The sequence below is a fragment of the Tamandua tetradactyla genome, chromosome 3 (assembly GCF_023851605.1).
Source record: "Tamandua tetradactyla isolate mTamTet1 chromosome 3, mTamTet1.pri, whole genome shotgun sequence".
Lineage (NCBI taxonomy): Eukaryota > Metazoa > Chordata > Mammalia > Pilosa > Myrmecophagidae > Tamandua > Tamandua tetradactyla.
The window spans coordinates 16,696,157-16,723,110 of NC_135329.1; the positions used below are offsets into that span (position 1 = coordinate 16,696,157).

A 26,954-nucleotide genomic window follows, 5' to 3' on the forward strand; every position below is an offset into this window, starting at 1 on the left:
TTGGTAACAGAGACCAGCAGGAATTAGAAACAGGGTAAGATAATGGGTAATTGGAGCTGAAGGGATACAGACTGTGCAACAGGACTAGATACAAAAACTCAAAAATGGACAGCACAATAATACCTAATTGTAAAGTAATCATGTTAAAACACTGAATGAAGCTGCATCTGAGCTATAGGTTTTTTTTTTTTGTTTGTCTGTTTGTTTGTGTCTTTTTTTTTACTATTATTATTATTTTTATTTTTTTCTCTATATTAACATTCTATATCTTTTTCTGTTGTTTTGCTAGCTCTTTTCCTAAATCGATGCAAATGTACTAAGAAATGATGATCATGCATCTATGTGATGATGTTAAGAATTACTGATTGCATATGTAGAATGGAATGATTTCTAAATGTTGTGTTAATTTTTTTTCTTTAATTAATAAAAAAAACTGAAAAAAAAAATATTAATTAAACCCAGTTTAAACTTACTCTGATCCAATCACAAAAATACCCCTTTTAAGAAATCCTCAGATTGTCGTTTGAATAAAAATTCTCAATCTTTAATACATATCTCCTACTTATCTCCATAACATGGTCTCTGAGTTCATGAGAAGGGGGCTTACTCATCCCTATGTCTTCAAGGTTGTATCAGAGGCCTTGGACTTGGTGTCCTCAGCCTCCTCCAGTATCTGGATATTATCCTTGTCCACCCAGGAGATGCTTGCTTTGCTCTCATTCCACATTGAAGCTTGCACCATGGATGGCTCTCAGGCTGGACTTACCTACATTGGTCAAGATCTACTATCCATTTCACAAAGCCTTGGCCTTACCTCAGCTGCTCTTAGCAGCAGACGTGAGTTTCTGCCCACCCACCATCTAATTCACTGCCCTAGAAGGCCAACCCCAGCCTCCACAGTGGCGTCACCTCTGCCTGCTGTGATGGACACAAGGGTAGGCCCCCTGACGGCCAGCTCAGTGACCACACCACATGGTGACCAAAGTCAGCTTGAGAAGGCAAGCCCTCTGGGTCTCCTAGGGCTTCTTGCACAACAGGTTGATATTGATACAGCTGTGCTTCCAGCAGATGTGTGGCAAACTCTGCCTTCAACATGGTCCTTATCTTGCCTAAGATCTTGCCCCTCACCAGGACAATTCAGCAGATGTAAGCATAGTTTCTTCCCAGCCCTCATTCTTTTTCTTCCTTCTTCTGCCTATATTCTCCCAGATGGAAAGGGGTCTCACTTTTATTTTATTTCTCCCACATCATCTCCCCTTCTGCCTAGCTACAGCTAAACCTGTCTCTCCTCTATGATATGGAAGAAATCTTTGTGCCAAGTCATCCAGGCTTAGCTGTTGCAATGTTGAAGGAGATGGAAAAGAGAAGTAAAAATTTGTTTCTCGGATCAATAACCTGACTTGCAAAGTTATCCTACAGATGGATCAGATTTTGAATCTCAAAGCCTAAATATTACATTGTTCTTCCTCTTTGCATTTCTTAAACAACTTTTCTCATCTCCTCTGTGGTCTTCCACCCCCAAACAGAAGAATGTTTTGGGCAGACTAGAACAGCTCTGTCAAAAAGAGATTTCTGTAGTGATGAAAATGCTCTAAATATGTGCTTTTGAGTACAGCTGACTATTTTTATTGTTATTTATTTTTATTTTCTTTATTTATTGTTGTATGCTGTATAGTGGGAGTTACATTTCATTCTTTTTCCATGTATCCATTATTGCAGCCCCATTTGTTGAATGTTTGTTTGTTTTTTGGGAATTCCATAGGCCGGGAATCCAACTGGGGTCTCCAGCATGGCAGGCGAGAATTCTCCCACTGAACTTCCCTTGCACCCCACAGCTGGCTATTGAGCACAGGAAATGTGACTAATGAGACTGAGTAACTGGCTTTTTAATTTTATTTTATTTCAATGAATCTAAGCCACATATATTTAGTGGCTATCACATTGGGCAGCACAGGTCTCAAGTAAAATTCTCATACTCATTAAGGCAAAAGGCACAATAATTATTTTTAAACTGTTATACCCACCATCCCCATTCCACTTGAGAATAGCTAGGCAATTTTACAATCTTCTTCCTAGCATAAAACTCTGTGCATTTAGTGGTGTCACACCCAACACATTTTTCTTTTTTTTTTTTTTTTATTGTGGTGACCATAAATAAAACATGAAATTTCCCATTTTAACCACTTTCAAGCATACAATTCAGTGGCATTAATTGCATTCAAATGCTGTGCTGGCATCACCAACATCCCTTACTAAAACTGATCCATCATTCCAAACAGAAACTCTGTGCCCATTAAGCATTGATTCCCCATTCCCCCTCTCCCACTTCCGCTCCTGGTAACCTATACTCAACTTTCTCTCTCTGAACTTACATATTCTAGTTATTTCAGATAAGTGAAGTCATACAGTATCTCATTTTGTATCTGGCTTATTCACCCACGAATGTCCTCAAGGGTCCTCCATGTTACACCATGTCCCACAACTTCATTCCCTTTTACAGCTGAATAATATTCCATTGTAATATTCCACATTCTATTTATCCATTTTTCTGTTGATGGACATTTGGGTTGCTTCTTCCTTTGGGCTACTCTGAATAATGCTGCTATGAACATTGGTGTGCATACATCTGTTCAAGTCCCTGCTTTCAATTCTTTGGCGCATATACCTAGAAGCAGGATTACCAAATCTTATGGTAATTCTATACTTAATTTTCTGAGCACCCACCAAACTGTTTTCCACAGCAGCTGCACATTTTACATCCCGACCAACAGTGCACAAGTGTTCCTATTTTGCCACATCCTCACCAACACTTATTTTCCATTTGTTTAATAACAGCCATTGTAGTGAATGAGATGTGAAATGGCATCTCATTGTGGTTTTGATTTGCATTTCCTTAATGATGAATGGTGTTGCACATCTTTTCATGTGCTTTTTGGCCATTTGTATATCTTCTTTACCCATTTTTTAATTGGGTTTTTTGTCCATTTGTCATTGGCTTGTGGGAGTTCTTTTTGAATTCTGACTATTAAACCTTTATCGGATACATTCACACCCAGCACTTTTCCACCTTCATCCCCAGACACAATCACTGATGTCTGATTTTGCACGCTATGCATCTCACCATTTTCTAAAATCTCCTGCAAGATACACTATTTCCAAGAAACAGATCGTTAACGCAGATGCTGACCATCTCATATGGAAATGCTCCTTATTCTCCTGTGAGGGCTTTGTCTTTAGGGTCAGGGGTGGCCAACATCTCAGGAACCTTTTGGAGGAAGGTCAGCGAACAGCAGGAAACAGCTCATAAAAGGCAGTTCTTCAGGGTTCCAGGAGGTTAGAGAAGAAGGGCAGCCTTTTTGTCAGGATTCTTTTCTTTGGGAAGTGTCTGTCATCCAGGCCATTTCTGCAAGTCTGTTCGCCTGAGCCCATCTGAGTGCTGGGGGAAAAGGGGGAGCGGGGGAGGAGTGGGGGCCTCCTGTAGATAGTCCTGGAAGCTGCATTCCAGGATAATCCAGAGGAGCTGGGAAGGCCTCTGAAGGCAGAGGAAATCCTCTACCTTTTGCCCCAACTCAAGTTATGGAACCATGAGGTCATTGGGCCATGCCCCTAGCCTTTCCCAGGGTAAAAGGAAAGAAAAGGAGCAGAAGGCAGGAGGAAGGGAGAACAGCTAAGGACCTACCAGTCTGGAGTGTGAATGGCAGGAGCAGGCACACAGCTAATATCGTGCTGGTTTTGAGGAAGAATGACTATCAACGATAATTAAAACTTCCATTTGAACAGCTTTCAAGCATTTTCTCATACAATATGTCACTTAAATTCTCTATGGCAGACAACATTATTAACATCCTCCCTTGTGAGAAGAGAAAGCTGAGGCTCAGAAGGGTCCTTGTTGTTTAAAGTCACAAACCATTGGAGGGAAGTACCTGAAACTGTTGAGCTGTGTTCCAGGAACCTTGCTCTTGAGGACAATTGTATAATGATACAGCTTTTACAGTGTGACTGTGTGATTGTGAAAACCTTGTGTCTGATGCTCCTTTTATCCAGAGTTTGGACAGATGAATAAAAATATATATATAAGTATAAAAATAAATAAATAATAATGGGATAAGGGGTAAAATTAATTGGGTAGATGGAAATACTAGTGATCAATGAGAGGGAGGGTAAGAGGTATGGGATGGAAGAGTTTTTTCTCTTCTTTTTATTTCTTTTTCCGGCGTGATGCAAATATTCTAAAAATGATTATGGTGATGAATACACAGCTATGTGATAATATTGTGAGCCATTGTACACAATGTATGGACTGCATGTGTGTGAAGATTTGTCAATAAAAATATTTTTAAATATATATATGAAAAACAACAGCAGCAACAAAAAGTCACAAGCCATGAAATGAGGGACAAGACATCTCTGGAGCTCCTGGTAGCAGTGGACAGGGACAGGTACAGCCACAGAGGTAAGAGCAGCAGGCATAGTATTTGGAAGGGAAGGAAGGAAGTGATCACCTGGAAAAACCTTTCAGAGGACATAAGGCATTAGGCATAGCCTAAAGATGAACCGGCACTGAAGTTGACAGGACTCAAACAAATAAAGACCCCTGGTCTGCATGCTGCCGTCCAGCTGCTCTTTGGTAGAAGCACAAAACCCGCTGATAGTCACACAGCAGTTTTCAGGTGGTTAAGTTATTTTACTTGCATTGTCTCATTTGATCCTCACAGCAACCCTGCATGGTAGAAGTCAAGCCAAGGATATTATTATACCCATGATATGGGTGAGAAAATTGCAACTCAGAGAAATGAAGAAACTTATTTGAGGTCAAACAGCTCTCAGGTGACACAGAAGACGTTAGCTTCTGTCTATTGACTCCTGGTCAGGAGTTTCCTCCACTACACTCATGTCTTCTGCCAGGCAGTGCAGCTGCAGCCAGGGGCTGCCTCTTTGTCCTGACAGCTCAGCACTTGCATGGCTTTGATTTATGCTTTGCCACCTCTTCAGCCATCACTGCAAGAAGGGGCCAGTGCCTGAACTCTCCTTTCACTGCCTACCATCTATGTGATCAGTCCTCAGCTGGATGGTGCTACTTCTGAATGAGTCAAGGGAAACCCCAGAGGGTGCCCACCTAGAGTGAGAGCGCCCCTCTCAAAAGCCAGCCCAAGCTGGGAGTCTGTGTGTGTCAACAAGAAGCCCAGCCAGAGCCAGGCACGCCCACCCATCTGCCGGGACTTGTCTCTATTAGTCACCACATTCTCTTCCCTCAGGACTGTTCTTCAGAGCTTCACACAAACACAGATTGCTGGGCCACGCATCTCTGTAGCCAACCACTGGGCCAGGAGCCTCCCCCAAGTGTCATTGGTGGGAAGAAGCTCTGTGCGTGGTCAATTTATGTCCCACCTTCCAAGACCCACACCCACTCCTCTACCTAAGTGCCCCCAAAGCCTTGAGGCCTGGAAGGGTGGACAGCTCAGCCCCTTCCCCCAACCCTTTTGAGGCTACTTCCTGGGGGGATAGCAAGCCTAGGCGTTTCTGGGCTTGCCAACCTGCTGCTTCTGCCAGGAAGGCAACTCCAGCCTGGGATCTACTCCTTCAGGACAGGGTGTTCTGGAAAGAGGTTTAGAGTGCCTACAAGTCTCTTTGGCACACTCTATATTGATTCCCCTCACTATACACATGCCTCAGCCTCCCTTCCCTGGAACTCTTCATGGGGAAAGCGTGGCTCATCCTGCAGCCACACTGCCCCAGGCCCATCCCATTTGCAGGCTGTTGATGGGAGGTCTGTCAGGAGAAGGAAGCCAGGGCGTGGAAGCAAGGAGGCCTGGACCAGGGTTTCAGATCCACCATATCCACGTGTACACTCCAGTCTGCTTGTAAGACTTCTCTGCCCCTCAGTTCTTTATCTAGACAAAAAGAATGGAAAGGCTTACTCATAATGCTCATTCATTCATTCATTGAGCACCTGCTGTATGCCAGGCACTGGGCCAGGAGCTGGGGATATACTCCTGAGCAACCCATTAGGTTCCCTGCTCTCAGAGAGCTGACTGTCTACTTCTCAAAGGAAATAGCTCGTTTACATGTGTCTGGAACACACACACACAGTCAGTGCTCCATAAATGTTTGTTGATTCTGCATAATCAGTGCCTGCCCTTTTGCCCAGAGCTACTGTGAGGAATAAATGAAGTGGTGCAGGATAAGCACATTGTAAACTATAAAGGGATTATACAAATGCCAAGGGTGATTGAACTGTGGCCATGACAGAACTAGTGCTCTGCCAGGCTCCCAAGTGGAAGGAAGAGATGTGTCCCCTGGGCCCACAGACCCAACTCTGTGTCTCTTGAAGGCAGAAGCCTCTCAATGAGGACAAGTTGGGCAAATGCCTACATAGGAGAATGTGACAAGTTGTCTGTGGTTTGCTGTGGCTTCCCTGCTGGCCAAGGCATTAGCTAGACTTGGGTTGGAAGTTTGGGCGTTTCAGAAAGAAAATATGCTAAACAGGCACAATGGGGATAGTACATTGAAGCAATAACAAGCTTGCCAATTTTAGAAATCAGAATTCTTTATAATTCTTATATAGACAAGTAAATATTTTCTCCAAGTCTCAGTCTCCCTCTTGCCTAAACTTTTGAATCTCCGGGTACAGAAACATAATTCAAGATTCATAGTCAGTTCTCCTTCTACTGCCCAGAGTCCAAGAGTTTTATCATTTTCTAAGAGTTCTTCAACATTTCTAAACTTAGCCTTTATTAAAGCTCTGAAATTCTACTTAACTCTACTCCAAGTCTCACCATCTAGGGGACTTCCATTTCTTCATGCTGAATTCTTGCCATTTTGGTGAGTCATCTGTTTGAGTACTTTCCCATCTTCTCTACCTCAGGGAAATATTAATGATGAACCTTGGGTTGATTGCTCAATTGATCAGTTGATTGATTTGGAGCTTCAGTTGCCTTCTTGTTCCATGGAGCAATTCATTTCCAATGATGAGATCATCACTGAAAATATGAATCACTATAAAGGCCACAAAATGAATGAGAACTCTAGGGCTGCACTCAAGAAAGTACTTTGCCAAACACACACACACACACACATACACACACACACACACACACACATAATTAAGCCTACATCATTGTTTGCTTCCTAGTAAAGCCATTTGTGGGCAGCAGCTAAGACCTAGGTTTGTAATTCAAAGCCCAGTACAACACAGCCAGCTCTCTCATCATCTGTGAGCTCTGGCCAGGCGAGAGGTGAGGAAGTTCGCTCTCCAGACTGGGGGGACTTGAGAGTGGGACTCACAGCTCCCCTAAATGTGCATTCCGCTTAGCATCTGGACTGCACATGACAGAGGCTGCATGAGTGTCAGTTAAATTAAGCTAAATTAGTTGAGATTGAATGAGCACCATCTGAAAAGCAGCTGCAGGCCTTGCCTTGTGGTACCAGGCATAACCTCTAGCAGCAACATCCATTCATTTAATAAATCATCATGAGGCTGATGGTATGCCTGCCACCATGCCAGGACTGGGCATACAAGGGGTTTCCTGTTCTCCCAGAATTTAACATTCTAATGGCATTATATCCCAAGAACTTCCACCTGCTCTTTCCCTATCATCAGTCATTCTCCTTCAAAAGAATGAAAAAGTAGAGTTTCCCCACCCGCAAGTCACCCTGCAAATGTCACTAGTTGCCCCTTACCTCCACCAGATCTGCACTGCGCCCATACCCTACTCAGACAACCGGGCCAAAGTTGACAAGACTGGTTATATTTCAGAATTACATGAGAGCTTTTAAAGCATGCACAAAATTGGGAACCACCTTAGGAAATTTTGATTTAATAGTCAGGACTGGGACCAGACATCTGCCCTAGAGTTTTTGTTTTCAACTCTCACCACACAGCAGAATTAGCTGTGTGTTCATGTCTGTATGTATCTGTACATAGGGAAAGATGGTGGATTTAAACTACCATTTAAAAGAGGAAGAATCTCCACCTCTTCTCTAGCACTATTGAGATACAAACATTCCACAAATGGAAGACATTTGGGTGGGATGGAAAGAACACTGGGCTGAAATCCTGGAAATCAGGGGGTCAGGTTCCCAAGAACAGCTCCTCATTCACTAGTATGTGATGTTGAATACATCACTCCACCTCTTGGTCCTTGGTTTCTTTAGGTGTAAGTCCAGGGGTTATAGAAGAAGATGTAAAATCCATTCCAACTCTGAAAGTCCATGATTCTTTGATATAACAGTGACTCTCAGGTCCCTCAAAAAGAAAGGAAAGAGAATTGCTAAAAGCCCATGATCTGAATGAAAACCACAAAGGGAAAATTCAAACAAAATTCTCCAAGGAGAGTAGAAGCTTAGAGGTCTCCTAACCCAGGGAGACAAGAAAAGGCTCTCCCTCCTGGGACTCTTTATGCCCAACCAACAGTTCTGTAAGGTTCTGACTCCTTGGAGTGTCTTACTTTCCTCCTGAAATGTTACTGAAGCATGGCTTTATTGTTGTTTCCTCAGGATCCCTGTTGCATGCCAAAGTACAAGAAAAGTTTCCAATGCTATAGAAAACCCCCATTTGTCCATAACTTCCTCAGATTGTGATAGTAAAATGGGGCCAAATTTGAGAGGTTTTGATCCAAGAGAGCGGTTCAGAATATATTTGGGTGGGGAACAACAGAAGGATTCTGAATAGTATATGCATCAGAACTCCTGGAAATCAGGGGGAATGGCTCTGCTGACCTGCATCCCCATTGCTTTGAACATCAAATAATCATCTGTTCAAGAATGAGCCTCCAGAATTAGAATTGAAAACTTCTAGAATAGAAACAATTTTTCTGCTCTTGCTTTTCAGCTGACAGTTACTACCCAAGGTCAGTGGGAGCTGACAAGCTCCCCCAGGCTGATAAGGAGATGAATGATTACTTTCTGAGGAAGTTATGGACAAATGGGGGTTTTCTATAGCATTGGAAACCAACTCTGCCAATCTGTTGCTCAACCTCCAGAGCCGTAATTGTGTGCAGATGGCTTTGCTCACTGACAGCCTGGATGGAAGTAGAGCATGCCCAGTGCTCTCATCCATCATCAATTTGCTTTCCTGGTGGAAATAGGAGTTTGACAGAGAAGGCTCAAAGCAGGATGAAGCCCAAGGGTCACTCAGTTCTCAGAGGCCTTGGCCTGGCCAGAGGGGAGGTAACTTCCCAAAGATTCAAACTGGGCATGACAGGACCTTGAAAGTAAAGCTGACTGGTGAGGAAGCCACACTCCTCAAAATAGCAGAGGTCTTTGGAGCTTTGGACATATGACATCACCTCAAATGCATGTTTTCTCAGTGAATGTGACTTAAATGGCAACTTATGGATGTGCTTTTGAACACTGACACCCTAGCAAGGGGTGGCAGCGTAGCAACATTCCTGATTAGCTAAGTTTTTCTCCTGGGATTCACTGAAGTTTCTCCTGCCCTGGTTCTTCACCCACCCACCCCACCCACCCACCCCCACCCCCCCCAGTAAGCAGGAAAGGACTTTTCAGAGCTCAGGAAATGATACTATTTATCAGCCATTCAGAAGCAGCCAGCCATCAACAAGAGGCAATGGGGTGGTATTTGGCCTCTCACATCCATTGTGCACTGGTCATTGTTGGAGACTGACTGTGCTTCATGCAAAGGCAATCACCCACTCTCTCTGGTTCAAAGGGAACTTGGCTGGGTGAAAGAAAAATGGGGATAGGCCCAAGCCAGAAAATTATAACTCTTCATTACGGCCTACAAAGTCCTTCCTAAATTAGGAGGAGCCTGGGTGGAGAAGGTGGAGGTGGGGCCCACCTTACAGACCTTTCTGAGTTCTGATGCATATACTATTCAGAATCCTTCTGGTGCTCCCCACCCAAATATATTCTGAACCGCTCTCTTGGATCAAAACCTCTCAAATTTGGCCCAATTTTACTATCACAATACGTCTCTCACCACTGGACATGAGCATGGTCTCAGCTGGCATGCTTCCTCATTCCCTGCTCATTGTCCAATCCAGGCCAACACTCATATGCGTCCCACCTTTCTGGTCCTCACCCCTGTTTATTACATGTGCGAACTCTGCTCCCTCGTCCCCCTCCCCCACATCCAAGTCAACGTATTCTCCAAGGAACATATAAAGATCCATCTCTTCCAAAAAGTGTTCCCTCACCACTCCAGCTGACACTGATCTCCCTTTGCTCTGAAATACTCTAGCCCTTGATGTATGGTATCCTTATTCAGGAAACTCAAACTCCGGATTAGCAGATTTATAACTTCTACAAGACTATAAACTTCAAAGGGGAGAAAACCATATCCTTCAAATTTTTCAAGATATACTTCTTGTGAATGAATACACTCCAGACTCAACAATCCCAGGGTACCACGCACCACTGAGAAACTTTCCAGTCTGAAATTGCAGTCAGGTACGACGCAGTTGGAAGCTGGTGTGGTGTGGAGACTCCTACTTGAGAGCCTTTGCCCTGATCTTTGCAGATATTGCCTTCAGCCTCGTCCTGGGATTCTTTATCACAACTCCCCAACTTGCTTCTGGATCTATATCTAATCTGTGTAACTGTACAATTCTAGAGAGAACATTTTCTTAGACTGAAATGTGACTGTCACCCCCTAGAGTTGCTCAGTATATCACCTGCACAAACACATGTGAGGATTCTCCAACTTCTTATTGCCATCATACTCAAAAATTCATCTTTTTGTAGCTTTGGCCACCAAGATAAAAAAAAAATCACACAGAGGGTAAGCTGAGCTAAGAGTTTGATTGAAATTCAGCCTGTGGCCTGGGAAAGAGCCAGTTTATATCCTTGGTATTCGATACTTCATGTGCCAGGAGTCAGTGGAACCACCACCTGGCATCTGGTCATGTCCCTCACTCTCTCTTCTAAATTAAGAAACTCTACACAAGGCTTTGAGCCAAGCCAAGGGCCCAGGAGTCATCTAGGGATGAACAAGATTGACTCTGCCTGGGGTTCTGACAATTATCACACCCATTTGAAACTTTTTCCCAAAACTCTTAGGAATTCCTAAATTCCAAGTGAGTTCCCGACTTCACAGTCCTTCTTCATTTTCTCTGCCCAAAGATTGTCCTGACCTCATGGGCTTCCCACACACTTGTGGGGAGCCCATCACTCAGAGACTGAGCCTTTAGTCATTCTATTAAGAGTTTCCAGACGGTGCGTAAGCATGGGCAATTTTGCAGCAAGCAGGAAATTATCAGTAGAAGTAGAAGTGACAGGGTGTTTAGCAAACATTAAACCAAGGAAGCTTAAAAGATCTTTGAGCATCGTTAAATAAACATTTAGGATGACTGAGAGGGCAGAATATGAAATGGAAAGAAAAGTATAAACACTTTTCTGTGGGTGGGAGAAGCTTTCTCTCTCTCCATCCTCTTCTGGTTATAAAGCTGTGAGGGTGCTAGGAGTGACCTGAATGAAGCTAATTCATAAATTTTAAATAAAATTACCCTTTAATTGGCTGGGGAGTGCCAACCAGGAAACATTCAGAGGGAAAGAACTGATACTCTTTTTTTGTCTCAGTAGTCAGGTTTGGCTCTGATATTCATGCCCTGAGATGCCAGGCAGCAGCCCAGATCTAAGATGAGTCCAGGAGCTTACCTGGTTCAGGCTTCACCTTCTGAGACACCTCAACTGGAATAAGCAACAGGAAAAACATGTTTAGGCCCCAGCAGCCCCTTCTGAGTGCCAAAGCACCTTATCTAAGCCACAATACAATCCGCGATGAGATAGGTAGTATTACCAGAAGGAGAAACCATGGTTTAAAGAGATTAAGGTCATTTAGCAACTGGCAGAGCCAGAGTTTGGCTTTAATCTGTGTGACTCCAGAGCTCACCTTCAACACCACACCCTGCCTTCCCACGAAGTACGAAGAGAAGCTCAAACTTCTCCCTGGTAAGTAATCTCAAGGGACAGTAATAACTAGGAGAGAAAGGGGACTTGGGGAAGACAAACCCAAAGGGACAAGAACAACCACTAGTGCCACAGGGACATTTCGCATGTTGAAAATCACAGACCTCTGCAGATTCAGAAAACAGCATCTGCCAGCCCCTCTTTGTCTCTTAACTGCTAATTTGCATGAAGTTAATGTCTCACATGGCTTTAATCAATACAGGAAAAGGGCACTGGGGATCAAGCCTGAGTCAGAGGAAGGGCAGCCAGCCCTGCCAGCTGCAGGGGTTGGGTTCTGGCAATGTCACCATTAATAAGAATTTAGAGGCCCTCCTCATTTGCTGCCATGGAGGCTCAGGTTGGCTAATAATCTCTTCAGTGCTTCATTCTTCTGATTTTCTATAGGCAAAGTTCACACAGACATAAGGTAAGCAGGTAGATCTGCTTAGGACAACCTCACTACCCACACACCCACCCAAACACATACACACACAGCTTCTCTCTCAAAACAGCAAGGATGCTCAAACATCAGTGACAACCACAGGCCCACCTCTCCACGGGGCTCCTTCAGCTGCACCTTCTGGTTCTGGCAATAAGCGCACTTAAGAACTTCACAAGGCAAAGCAAAGCAAGGCAAGGAAAGACAAGGTAAATTAAGAATAATTAAATAAGTGCAGGAGAAACAACAGAGCTGGGTCCACAAGCCTGTTGCATCTAGCAGCATCTTTCTCTGAGCCTCAAGGATAAGATCTGCCATTGTCCATGTTTGTAGGCTCATTCCCTATCCCTGGTTCCTTAGCAACCTTCAATCTGCAAATTCACCCCAAGGCTCCCCATTAAGCAACTAGAAAGAAGGAGCAGCTTGTGCCCAAATTACACCTCCACCTGACTTTCAAAGTCTGCCTACATTCCAGCCCTTTGCTACTGCTCAATCTTATCTCCCCCAACCCAGGTTTCTTTAGCATCCCCAGGGTCTGTGTTACCTCAAGGGGACAGATATTGCTCTCATCCCCCAAGTTTCTTTGCCCTCTTCCCCCTTTACAACAGACTTATTTGCCCATTCCAATTCACAGGGACTCCTCCTTCCCCTAAACTCCTCTAGCATTTTTTTCATAGAGTTTGTTTGCCAGTAACTTAGTCCTCACTCCTCACTTAAACCTAAAATCCTTGGGATCAGAGACTACAGCTCCTCCTTTTTTTTTTTTGCCACCTGGCATGTAATGAGAGTTTGACCAGGCCAGTAAAGGAACATCTGTCCTTTCTGTGATAAAGTCAGGCCAGCAGCAATCACCAAACTTGGACTGGCAGCCCAAGTTGGCTCTTGTTGGACAGGTCCTTCCAGGAGAGAAGTGAACATACTCCAGAGACCCCAGGAGCTTTAACAAAACCTTGGCATCTGCCCAGATCTGCCACAGCTTCAACTTTTACCTTAGAAAACAAACTTTCACCTAATTTCTGTTGTGTTGAACTAAATCCTGGTTTCACAAAGAAAAGGGAAAGAAAGAATTAAAAAATAGCCTTCACTATTACATATTGAATCAGTTATGAACTTCCATAAGCAAGGTTCAATCTTCTCCAAATTAAAGTTATTTTTATAGTATAGTACAATGACTCAAAAGAACATTTACCATTTGTGTGATTACAACTGCTGGCAAGGCCTATTTGAAGCCTCAACATGTGTATTTGCTTACATGGGCTGGGATTTTTAACTCTCCTTTTGTTTTAATATAATTATACATTTTATGTATGAGACCCCCTCCATGTGGATATTTTTCAAAGTAGTGTAGAAGTTCCCATGTTGGGAACTGAGTGAGTTCTGAAAAGCATCAGAAAGAGGAAAGAGTGGGAGAACAACAGACTGGGTTAACCATGAGTTCTGATGTATGCAAACACGAGGCAGCTGGGTACCCACCCCCCATCTCCCCAGTTGTTATGATCTACTAGAGTGAGTACAAACTTTACAATTAGATGTGTATTTAAAGTTATTCTATCAGGACCTCTACTTTCATGTCTGTAAAAAAAGGATAATAATTTGTATCTCCCCAGATTTTTAGGTGGGCGAAACAAAATCAGTGAGCCCATAGTGGTTGGTCCATATGCGCAGAATAATCATGAACCTGTTGAGGCACAGTAAACTTGGCCTACACATGCATGGGTTCTACAGAGCCCAGGAGGGTGGGCCTGGTTCCATAGTAGAGTGCTGCCTCGTGGTCCCTTGGGTTTAGGGCAGTCATCCACCAGCAGCTAGAATTATAGGCAACAGAACAAAGCTCCCAGGAGCAGAGACTGACTGGTGTTTGGGTCCTCAGAAGTTGAGTTAGACCACAAATTGGAGAATTAAAGCAACAATCCAGTCATACAGACTAGCCATGCACAGCAGGACGCAAGAGAAAAAACACAATGAGCACAGACGTATCCCAGGCTAAGGAGATAAAGACCACCTGCTGGAAGGGATGTGCCATCAGATATGTCTGCTTGGGTCAGGACTGGCCCTGGAGTGAAGTGGGTCTGTTGCTTGGTGTGCTGGTTTGAAGCTATTGTGTACCCCAGAAAAGACATGTTCTTTAATCCTGATTCAATATTGTAGAGTAGGAACACTTTGGTTAAGTTGTTCCCATGGAGATATGACCCACCCAATTGTGGGTGGGGCCTTTTGATTAGGTGGTTTCCATGTCAATGTAGCTCTACCCCTTCAAGAAGGGTCACTTACTGGAGTCCTTTAAGAGGGAACCATTTTGGAAAAAGCTCAGAGCTGACACAGAGATCTTTGGAGATGCAGAAGGAAAATGCCCCCAGGGGAGCTTCATGAAAAAAGAAGCCAGGAAAGAAAGCTAGCAGACATCCCATGTGCCTTCCCAGCTGAGAGAGAAATCCTGAATGCATTGGCCCTTTCTTTGGAGTTAAGGAATCTTTTTCTGGATGCCTTAGTTTGGACATTTTCATGGCCTTAGAACTATAAACTTGCAACTTAATAAATTCCCTTTTTAAAAACCAATATAAATAAATAGAGAGATAAATAAATAAATAAATTCAAAATGGGTCAGAGACCAAACTATAAGAGCTAAAACTATAAAACTCTTAGAAGATAACATAGGGGCAAATCTCCATGATCTGGAACTTGGAAATGGATTCTTAGATATGACAGCCAAAGCATGAGCAACAAAATTAGCTGTAGAAAACTCGATGTCATTAAAATTAAAAACTTCCGTGCATCAAAAAAAACTATCTAGAAAGTGAAAAGACAACAATGAGAGAAAATAGTTTCAAACCGCATATCAGATAAAGTTTAATAGAACTTTTACAAGGCCACAACAAAAAGTCAAGACAACCCAATTAAAAAATTGGCAAGGCAGTGCAACAGTGGCTCAGTGGTAGAATTCTCGCCTGCCATTCCAGGAGACCCGGGTTCAATTCCTTGTACCTGCCCATGCCCCCCACCAAAAAAATGGGCAAAGGACTTAAATAGACATTTCTCCAAAGAATATATATAATTAGCCAATAAACACACAAAAAGATGCTCAGTATCACTAGCCATTACGGAAATGCAAATCAAAACCATAATGAGATACCATTTCATACCCCTAAGAATGGCTATTATTTAAAAGAAGAAAAAGAAAGAAAGAAATGAAAAATTTTGGAGAGGATGTGGTGAAACTAGAACCTTACACATTATTGGTGGGAATGTAAAATGGTGCAGTCACTGTGGAAAGCACTGTGGAAAAAATTACCATAGGACTCAGCAATTCCACCTCTAGGAATGTACCCAAAGAAAATGAGAAAAGGGTCTCAAAGAGATGCTTGTATACTCATCTTCATAGCAACCTTATCCACAATAGTCAAGAGGCGAAACAACCCAAGTATCCGTTGATAGATGAATAGATAATCAAAATATGGTGTATTGATTTGCAGAGCTTCCGGGTCAAGATGGCGGCTTAACAACATGCGCGTTTTAGTTCGTCCTCCAGAACAACTGCTAAATAACCAGAAACAGTACAGAACAGCTCCTGGGGCCACATGAGTGACCAGACACACAGCGTACCCCAGTCTGGACCAGCTGGATCGGCTGCGAGCACCCCCCAAAACCATGAGTTCCCAAAGCTGCAGCGGCCAGCACCCCTCCCCCAAAGGCCGCTTCCCAGAGGGGAAAGGAAAGGACTTTACCAGCAGCAGGGACTGGGCACAATCAAACGCCAATTGTGGAACTAATTAACAAATTCTGACTACTAAAAATAGGCCCCCAGATTAGGTGAACCCGATCAAAGTAGAGGTTGCTCATTTTTGCCCCGGCACCAAGGGGGAGGACTGACAGAAAAAGGGGGAAAAAAAAGAAGGAAACAGGTTTTTGTGGCTGTGTATCTACAAAGGCTTGACTGCCTCTGGATACAGCAGAGGACTTTTCAGGCTGCAACTGCCCCAGGCATAGGCAGAAGTGAGCTCTTTTGGGGGCTTATCTGGAGCCTGTGCCTTCCCCAGGGCAGGGGTGAAGGCCCACCCAGGTGGAATCCCTCCATCAAGGAATTCAGACACCAGTGCTTGGTAATTTGAAGCCATTAAAACCAGTCTACAACCTCTCCTCTGTCTCCAACAAACCCCCAGCCAAAGTTAAAGGTACCGCATCATCTTATGCTGGTGGGACCTGCAGTCAGACAAGCACCACATACTGGGCAGGATAAGAAAAACAGAGTCCAGAGACTTCACAGGAAAGTCTTTCAACCTGCTGGGTCTCACCCTCAGGAAAAACCGACTCAGGTGACTCTTTCCTCCTGATAGGAGGCCATTTTGGTCTGGGAAAATCTGGCTGGGGTCTATAATACCTAAGTAGACCCTTCTAAGTGTGTGTGTGTGTGTGTGTGGAGGCACCATAAAAGCAGGGCAAGGAACAAGAAAACAAAAACTGAAAAATTCTCCTCTATTAAACAAAACTTAAGCTAAAGGTTCAGATAAAGCTGAACAGAATGTCAAAGAACAGATAGACAACAAATTCATCCAGCAAGAAAACCCTAGATAAAAGAACTGAAAGCAATCTCCAGAATAAACTAATTAAGGTAATTAAATGCTTAGACGCCAGCAAAAAATAACAAATCACACTAAGGAAATTGAAGATATGGCCCAGTCAAAGGAACAAACCAACAATTCAAATGACATACAGGAGCTGAAACAACTAATTCAGAATATACGAACAGACATGGAAAACCTCATCAAAAACCAAATCAATGAATTGAGGAAGGATATAAAAAAGGCAAGGAAGGAACAAAAAGAAGAAACTGAAAGTCTGAAAAAACAAATCACAGAACTTATGGGAATGAAAGACACAGTAGAAGAGATGAAAAAAACAATGGAAACCTACAATGGTAGATTTCGAGAGGCAGAACATAGGATTAATGAACCGGAGGACAGAACATCTGAAATCCAACAAGAAACAGAAACTATAGGAAAAAAAATGGAAAAATATGAGCAGGGACTCAGGGAATTGAAAGACAATATGAAGCGCATGAATATACATGTTGTGGGTGTCCCAGAAAGAGAAGAGAATGGAAAAGGAGGAGAAAAACTAATGGAGGAAATTATCACTGAAAATTTCCCAACTCTTATGAAAGACTTAAAATTACAGATCCAAGAAGTGCAGCATACCCCAAAGAGAACAGATCCAAATAGACATACTCCAAGACATTTAATAATCAGAATGTCCAAGGTCAAAGAGAAAGAGAGGATCTTGAAAGCAGCAAGAGAAAAGCAATCCATCACATACAAGGGAAGCCCAATAAGACTATGCGCAGATCTCTCAGCAGAAACCATGGAGGCGAGAAGACAATGGGATAATATGTTTAAATTATTAAAAGAGAAAAACTTACAACCAAGAATTCTATATCCAGCAAAATTGTCCTTCAAAAATGAGGGAGAAATGAAAACATTTTCAGACAAAAAATCACTGAGAGAATTTGTGACCAAGAGACCAGCTCTGCAAGAAATACTAAGGGGAACACTAGAGACAGATACGAAGACGGAAGAGAGAGGTGTGGAGAAGAGTGTAGAAAGGAAGACTATGAGTAAAGGTAAAAGGAAGGAAAATTAGATATGACATATAAAATCCAGAAGGCAAAATAGTAGAAGAAAGTACTACCCATACAGTAATAACACTGAATGTTAATGGATTAAACTCTCCAATCAAAAGACATAGTCTGGCAGAATGGTTTAAAAAACAGGACCCATGTATATGCTGTCTCTACTCAAAGGTCACGAGGCCAAGGACACAAATGGACATTTATATGTTTATAGCAGCATTATTAACAATTACCAAGTGATGGAAACAGTCAAAATGTCCATCAACAGACAGTTGACTAAACAAACTGTGACATTTACATAAGATGGAATATTATGCAGCTGTAAGACAGAATAAAGTTATGAAGTATGTAACAACATGAATGGACCTTAAGGACATTATGCTGACTGTGATTAGCCAGAAACAAAAGGACAAATACTGTATGGTCTCACTGACATGAACTGATGTTAGTGAATAAACTTAGAATATTTCCTTGGTAACAGAGACCATCAGGAGATAGAAATAGGGTGAGATATTGGGTGATTGGAGCTGAAGGAATACAGATTGTGCAACAGGACTGAATATAAAATCTCAGGTATGGACAGCACAATACTACCTAACAGTAATGTAATTATGTTAAAACACTGAATGAACCTGCATGTGAGAATGATAGAGGGAGGAGGACTGGGGACATAAATGAAATCAGAAAGAAAGATAGATGGTAAAGATCGAGATGGTATAATCTAGGAATGCCTAGAGTGTATAATAATAGTGAAATGTACAATGTACAAATTTAAGAAATGTTTTTGCCTGAGGAAGAACAAAGGAATGTCATTATTGCAGGGTGTTGAAAATAGATGATAATTAATACTTTAAAATGTCACCTTATGTGTGAGACTAAAGCAAAAAAATGTTTATTTGTTACAAAATTTAGATTTTGACTAGAGCATTTCCTAATATAACTCATGTAGATAGTTTGATTGAATGTCATAAGTACTTGGAATCTCAGGTAGCACATGAGATTTTGTTGGTTTGTCCAGAGTGATGCCCCGATGAATCCCAGAGTGATTTGATCAGTGACTGGAAAAGTATTTGCAAGCCCCCTTTGGGGAATGGTGAGAGTGGGGAGAAATTCAACTTCCCCAAGTTGAATTCTTGATATTTTCACAAGCAGTGTGGACAACCAAAGCTATAGGCTGAGCCCCCAGGCTTGGGGTTTGTTCATATGAAACTTAACCCCACAAAGGATAGGTCAAGTCTACTTAAAATTTAGGCCTAAGAGTCACCCCCAAGAGAGCCTCTTTTGTTGCTCAGATGTGGCCTCTCTCTCCAGCCAACACAAAGAGCAGTCTCACCACCCTTCCCCTCTCTGCGTGGGACATGACTCCCAGGGGTGTGGACCTTCCTGGCAACGTGGGACAGAGATCCTGGAATGAGCTGAGACTCAGCATCAAGGGACTGAGAAAAACCCTAGAATGAGCTGAGAATTAACATCAAGGGATTGAGAGAACCTTCTCAACCAAAAGGGGAAGAGTGAAATGAGACTAAGTGTCAATGGCTGAGAGATTCCAAACAGAGTTGAGAGGTTATCCTAGAGGTTATTCTTATGCATTAAGTAGATATCACCTTGTTGTTCAAGATGTAGTGGAGAGGCTGGAGGGAACTGCCTGAAAATGTAGAGCTGTGTTCCAGTAGCCATGTTTCTTGATGATGATTGAACAATGATATAGCTTTCACAATGAGACTCTGAGAATGTGACAACCTTGTGTCTGATGCTCCTTTTAGCTACTATATCAGCAGAAGAGTAGAAAATATGGAATAAAAATAAATAATAGGGGGAACAAATGTTAAAATAAATTTAGTTTGAAATGCTAGTGGTAAATGAAAGCGAGGGGTAAAGGGTATGGTATGTATAATCTTTTTTTCTCTGTTATCATTTTATTTCTTTTTCTGTTGTCTTTTTATTTCTTTTTCTAAATTGATGCAAATGTTCTAAGAAATGATGAATATGCAACTATGTGATGATATTAAGAATTACCGATTGTATATGTAGAATGGAATGATCTCTTAATGTTTTGTTTGTTAATTTTTTTAATTAATAAAAAAAGTTAAAAAAAATATGGTGCATCTGAACAATAAAATACTGTCCAGGCATAAAAAGCAATGAAGTTCTGATACATGCTACAACATGGATAAATCTTCAGAACATTGCATTGAGTGAAAGAAGCCAAATTTAAAAGGACGACTGGTACATAATTCCACTTTTATGAAATATCTAGAAGATTCAAATTAATTTGAGACAGAAAGCAGAGTAGATGTTACCCATGGCTGAGGGAAGGGGGAAGAAGGAGTTAATGTCTAATGGGTAAAGAGTTTCTGCTTGGGGTGATGAAAAAGTTTTGGTAATGAATGGTGGTGATGGTAGCGCAACATTATATAAGTAATTAACGCCACTGAATTTTACACTAAAAAAAGGTTAAAATGGCAAATTTTATGTTGTATATATTTTACCACAATAAAAAGTAAAGTCAAAAAAAAAAAAAGAATAGCTTATTTAACTCCTATCCATTGTTCATAGATCTGATTCAGAACCCACATCACCTAGAAACCTTTCCTGAGTGCTCTAACTCTCCTCAGTCACTTTATATTTTAATCACACCAATTACCCATTAATGGTCGCTATGGACTCCCTCTACAAATGGACCATGAGTTTCCTGAGGGTATAGACCATGCCTATTGTCCGTCTTTCCATGGGCTCAAGTGTGGTGCTAGTTTCTTACTTTTCACCTACCCTCCCTTCCAGAACTTTGTGGATTTCGATAAAAGACAAAAACTGCATCCAGTGGGGGAAAAAAAAAAGTGGTCTAAAATGCCTTTATTAATCCTTGAGAGAGTTGCTGTTTTTCAGAAATCAAGTGTTCTACTATCCAGCAGATTCCAATAACTACATGCATCACACTATTCTGTGCAGGGCAGGGAGCCTGCTATCAGATTGGGGTAAAGTCCTTCATCAGCCTCAGCACAAACACCCACTGGGCACTTGCTGTGTTAACCACAGGAAACGCCAGGAGGAGAGGTCCCTGCCTTTAGGCACTAGAAGAGTATTTGTTTCGTTATAACACTGTCCAACTAAGCACATTTACAAGCTGATGGCCTTTTCGGTTGGGGTTGGCCATGAGATAGAAGTGAGTTCATCTGCTGGAAACTGAATTAACCAATGAAAAACAACTTCTCTGAACTCAAGTGAGGATGTGGACAATGTGTGTAAATACTGCCTTCCTCTCCACTATCTGGAATTGGAAGGCCATTTTATTTTAGTGCTTGATTTGGAAGATTGGCTTACTTGTTCAGCGTGTTTGTGATGTGAAGGAAAGGAGCAGATACAGGGTAGTGGCAGAAGAGGAAGTCGCCCCAAAGCCTTCGCAGCTTCACCCCTCCTCTTCTGCTCCACTGCAATGCTAGCACAGCATCTGCATTTTCATTATGGAAAATGGCTGTTTCGTGGAGAAGAACCAAATTGTTCCTTGATGAGAATTTATCATAACAAGATCAACAATGCAGTATTCCTCTGAGTCATCTTATTGAATGTGGAAATAATTTTGTTGTACAGTCCAAAAGGAGATTACCCATAAGTTAAGCACCTGAGTACACCACCTTCTGAATTAACGTCAGCATTTAATTTTCCTCTAATTTTTTCAAGACCTTCACTAATACTTGCATATCATTATAACTACATAGGCCAATTGGTCAAGCAAAATATATTATTAGAATAGTCATCTCCTGGTATTATGCTGAGTGTCAAAAATAGAATAGTAGTTCTCAACTGGAGGAATGGGTATCAGAAACTCACGTGCCACCCTACACCTTCTCACCTTACATATGCCTCTGAAAATATGATAGGCCCCGCTTCTGCACATTTTCAAAAGATTTCATAAGGCCCGAACACATGCTGTAGGCCTCCTGGATTTGTGTCAAAGCATGATTGGTTTCCAAGCTGCTGAAGGGAAAAGTAATTAACATGATTGGTTCCTGGTTCTGCAAATGTCTGTTCAAGTTGCCAAGGAGATAATTAATAACAGCCTAACAGCTCTTAGTCCTGAATAAGAAGATTCTCTGAAGGTAAAAATGGCCCTGAACCCTCATGCTAGCTTGTCTCTTTTGGAGAAGGCCATAGACTGTCAAATTTCTGTTAGCTTCAGTTTCTGTGAGAACCTGAAAAAAGCACTTTTAAAGGTTTAAACTATCAGAGATTTTGGTATCAAGGACCTTGTTGGGGTGGGATGACATAAAGAAGAACAGGCCTGTGACCATTCCAGACCCTGAACCCAGAGCTCCATTTCATACTGGAATGAGGTCCCACTGCTTTATATCCCAGATGTCAGCATCAGCACAAGACAGTTAACATTTTTTTATTCTCAGAGATACAGCTGCAGATTACCTTGTAATTCTGTCTCTCAAGGTGTCAGCATTTAAAAGAATAGTAGAATGTTGGGAAGATCATTTTCCTAAACCTTGCAGCCGTGGTGCATTTGTGTGGTACAAACTTCACTAAACTGGAACCATATATCCCAAATGCCCTCCTTTGCATGGTTCTGGGTGAGCACTGGACACAAAAGACAGTTTGGAAACAATGGAAGGTAGAACTGAAGTAGGAGCCAGATTCCTTTTACATTCAGAAGGTCAATGCAGGCACCACGTGCTGCCACAGTTCATGCACATTTTTACTTATCAACTGGCTCACCTTCTTGGTATAGGGAAACTGCCAGGCCTCAGCGATTCCAGATATTGCAGAATCTCCCAATTCAGCATCCTTGACACTTCAGCAAAGCATTTTTTTTTTCAGCGAAGCATTTTTGAGCTCTGTAACAAAATGTGCCAGCTTCTCCTACAGGTCACCATATATCATCAAAGTTGAAGGCTTAGAGATGGTTTCAGTCCATCCATGTGGGTTGCTTCCTCCTCATCATAGCATCTCTGACTGCCCTGCTTCCTTCAGGATCAAGTACCAGACTCAGAAAAAACAGCCTCTCATAGAGCTCCCACAATTGAATAATTTCAAATTCCCATAATAAATTCCTTATTGTGTATAACTCCTAGTGGTTCTGCTTCTCTAATCAAACACTGTCTGATCAAACCCAGTACTGGAAGTGGTTCCAGGGAACAGGTCTTGAGAATAGGTTTGGGGCCTGTTTTTCTAGAATTGACTTTCAAATCTGATTAAATTTAAAGATATCAATGATCCTATTTCCAGTGGCAAAAGGGACACTGGTAGTCCATGTACCCAGAAGCAGAATAGTTGCCTAAGATATCACATGCAGACATTCGTAATCATGTATTTATACATGGGTGACCAGAGCCTTCTATTTATTATTATCTTCTGTTATTTGCTGCCATTGAACATTTTAGTGGAAATAAGTAAATGGGGCCGGTTGATTTCTTCTGAGTGCGCTGGAGAACTTGAGAGAAAAATGATGAGTTCAGGGCTTAAATTCCAAGATTCAGGTTCATATAAGGGACTGAATGGTTCTAAAATGAAGCATTATCTTCAAGAGCCAAAAGGTTGAGATTTTTGAAAACTGAACCCAAAGTCGAATCCTCCAGGAGGCTGAATTGCAAACATGAATTGAATTCTCAACCTCACAATGTCTCCAATGTTAAAGTTAGGAAATTGATTTTGAAGCAGTAGGCCTCTGAAAATTGGCACAGGGAAATACAGGCTGCTAAACCACACCTTTCCAGTCTCTCTGCCCTTGAATGAGGAGGTTAGGGCAAGGAGGCTACAAGGACCTCCCCTGAGGCAACTGTGTTGCAAGGGATTATACCTCCTTGGACCTACTTTCACCATTGCTCATTGCCATTAAACCTATAACCAGGCTCAAGTATAGGCCCCAAAGGATAAAGTACAAACTGTGACCTGTGAGAAAGTATGGCACACACCAAAATAACTGCATGATTTTGCCAATTTTATTGATATGGGCCTGGAGAATGTTTATGGAATGGATCCCGAGTGTGAGATCAGATTAGAAGAAATATAAATTAGTTTAAGCCAAATTTATTTTTATGGGTTCACTAAGCAGAGATACCAGATTCAGCATGCTAGCTCTAGGAACTGGTAGTGGCTCTAACAGTTTGTTTGGTTGATTGATGGAAATCTGGATCAAAAGGTGACCCACCTATATGTGGGACATGATATCCAGGGGTGAAAGTCTCCCTGGCAACAAGGGAGATGACTCCTAAGGATGAAACCAGCCCTGGCACCATGAGATCAACAATTCTATCCTGACCAAAAGGGGGAAAAGAAGTATAACTAATAAAGTATCAGTGGCTGAGAGAGTTCAAATAGAGTAGAGAAGCTGCTCTGGAGGTCACTCTTGTGCAAGCTTCAGTTAGACATTGCTACCTATCATAACTTGCCAACCTCCAACCAAAACCATTCCAGCCAATCTTAAAGAACACCTAGGGCAATATGTAAGATTCTACAAAGGTTCCATGCACTAGAGTAACTTTCCAGAAACCTACAACTTCCAGATGGGTCCCTGTGCCAGTTAAGTTCTGAAACCTAGAGGGACCAGCCTCTCCAGAACATCAGTTAGTTCCATCTTCTTACCCCATATTATTGATAGCCCCTTCCAACATGAAAAAGTTAGAATGGCCTTAGCCCAAATACCCTAACGAATGAGGTAGAAAGATCAAAGATCATGGTGGAGTTATACAGAGAAGGTACAGCTAAACATATGGATATGGTTGCTGAATCATTAAATTGATATTTCTTTTAGTCTCCAGTATCTTAGAGCAGCTAGAAGTAAAAACTTAAAATTGTTGAATTGTAACCCATACCAAACTCTGAAATCTGTCTACAACAAATTGTTGTGCTGTGCTTTGAAATTTATTGCTTTTTTGTATATATGTTAATTTTCACCAAAAAAAGTCGATTGTGATGATAAAAAAAAATTTATTCCTTCTAGCCTCCTATATTCTGGAGCAGCTAGAAGGAAAAATCTGAGAGGATGGTATGGTAGTCCATGACAAATTCTGGGATTTGCCCTGTAATTACTTGTTGAAGAGTGCTCTGAAAATTATTGCTTTATTCTTTCTTTGTTTTGTATACATATTATACAATTTTAAAAGTTAATGAAAAAAAGGTGACCCACGTAAATGTGGTTGAAATACCAAAACTTTCTTGGCAGATAGTAGAGAAACTATCAAAAATCTTAGGGATAATAGAATGAATAGACACCATAGACTGGGAGAAAATGTTTGCAAAACACATATCTGACAAAGAATTTGTAAGCAGAATATTAAAATAACTCTTTAAATTCAACAGTAAGAAAAAATCCAATTTGAAAATGGACAAAAGATATTAACAGACACTTCACCAAAGAGGATATATGGATGACAAATAAGCACATGAAAAACAAGTTAATCATTAGCCATTCAGAAAGTAAAAATGAAGCCAAAATGAGATGCCACCATGAAACCACTAGAGTGGCTAAAATAAAAAATACTAATACCAATTAATGGAGAGGATGCAGAGAAACAGAATCTCTCATACATTGGTGGAGGTAATGTAAAATGATACAACCACTCTAGAAAACAGGTTAGCAGTTCCTTTGCAGATCAAACAAACAATTTATGGCAAAGAAATCCCATTTGGGGGGTATTTGTCTTAGAGAAGTGAAAACTGTTCACACAAAAACCTGTACATAGACATTCATAGCAGCTTTCTTTGTAATAGCTAAAAATTGAATGTTTTATTTTCCTAAGGCTGAAAGAAGCTGCCACAAACTGGGTGGCTTAAAAGAACAGAAACTCGCTTTCTCACAGTTTGGGAGGCCAGGTGTCCAAATCCAGGTGTCAGGAGGATTCGTTCCTCCCGGAGCCTCTGAGGGAGATGGTGCTCACACCTCTCTTCTAGCCCCTGGCGGTGGTCAGCAGTCCTTGGCATTCCTTGGTTTGTGGGTGCATCGCTCCAATCTCTGCCTTCATCTGCAGTTCGCATTCCTCATGTCCTCACATTCTTCTCTGTGGCTTCAGGGGACTTTCTTACGCGTCATTGGATTTAGGGTCTATCCTAACCCAGTATGACCTCATCTTAACTAATGGCATCTGTTAAGGTTCCTATTTCCAAATAAGGTCACATGCTGAGGTTCTAGGTGGACAGGAATTGCTTTTTGGGGGGCGCAGTATTCAACCTTCTACACTGGAAATAACTCAGCGGGTTCCAACAGTGGTATAACCATGCAGTGCGTTATTACTCAGAATAAAAAGAAATACATTATTAATAGACTCAGTAACTTGGATGGATCTCAAGTGCATTATGCTGATTGGAAAAAATCCAATCTCAAAAGATTACAAACTATCTGATTCTACTTATATAACCTTTCCAAAATGATCAAATTATAGCGAGGGAGCACACATCAGTGGTTGCCAGGGGTTAGGGCTGGAGGAGGATGTAACAGAGGGGTAGCACATGGAAGTTTCCGTGGGGTGGTGGAGACATTTCTTTATTCTTTATCCTGATTGTTGTAGTGATTACATGAATATCTAAACGCAATAACATTTTACAGAAATATACACCCCCAAAAAGGTAAAATCTGAATAAAGTCTGTATTGCCTTGGTAGTATTGTACCAGTGCAAATTTCCTAGTTTTGATCATTATAATATGCTATCATTATAATTATAATATGCTGAGTGAACAGTAATGGAATTTGCTGTTACAACTTTGATGTGAATCTGAAATTATAAAAAGCTGAAAAAGAAAGGGATATTGGAAAACTAGAATGGATTTTTTTTACAAGACCTTCCTATCTACCCCCTAAGTATTTCACCTGAGAGATTCCAGAAGACACACCTGTCACTGAGCCTGTGGTAAATACATTTGTGTGAGGAGCTCTGGTATCCGTTAATTTTTTTAAGATGGTTACTCTCTGTACATTACAAATGGCAATGGGAAATGCTTCCATCACACAGGATTCCTTGACGTTTACCAGAGTGATAGTACATCAG

At 41.7% G+C, this 26,954-nt stretch overlaps 1 long non-coding RNA gene across 1 annotated transcript; it reads right to left on the reverse strand.

Annotated features, from left to right (window-relative positions):
• Positions 1-5,619: 5,619 nt before the first annotated feature.
• On the reverse strand, positions 5,620-26,954 carry LOC143675968 (uncharacterized). The gene is made up of 3 exons (XR_013171721.1): positions 26,800-26,954; positions 6,777-6,996; positions 5,620-5,891 (listed from the first exon to the last, which is right to left on the reverse strand). It is a non-coding gene; the product is annotated as an uncharacterized LOC143675968 (long non-coding RNA).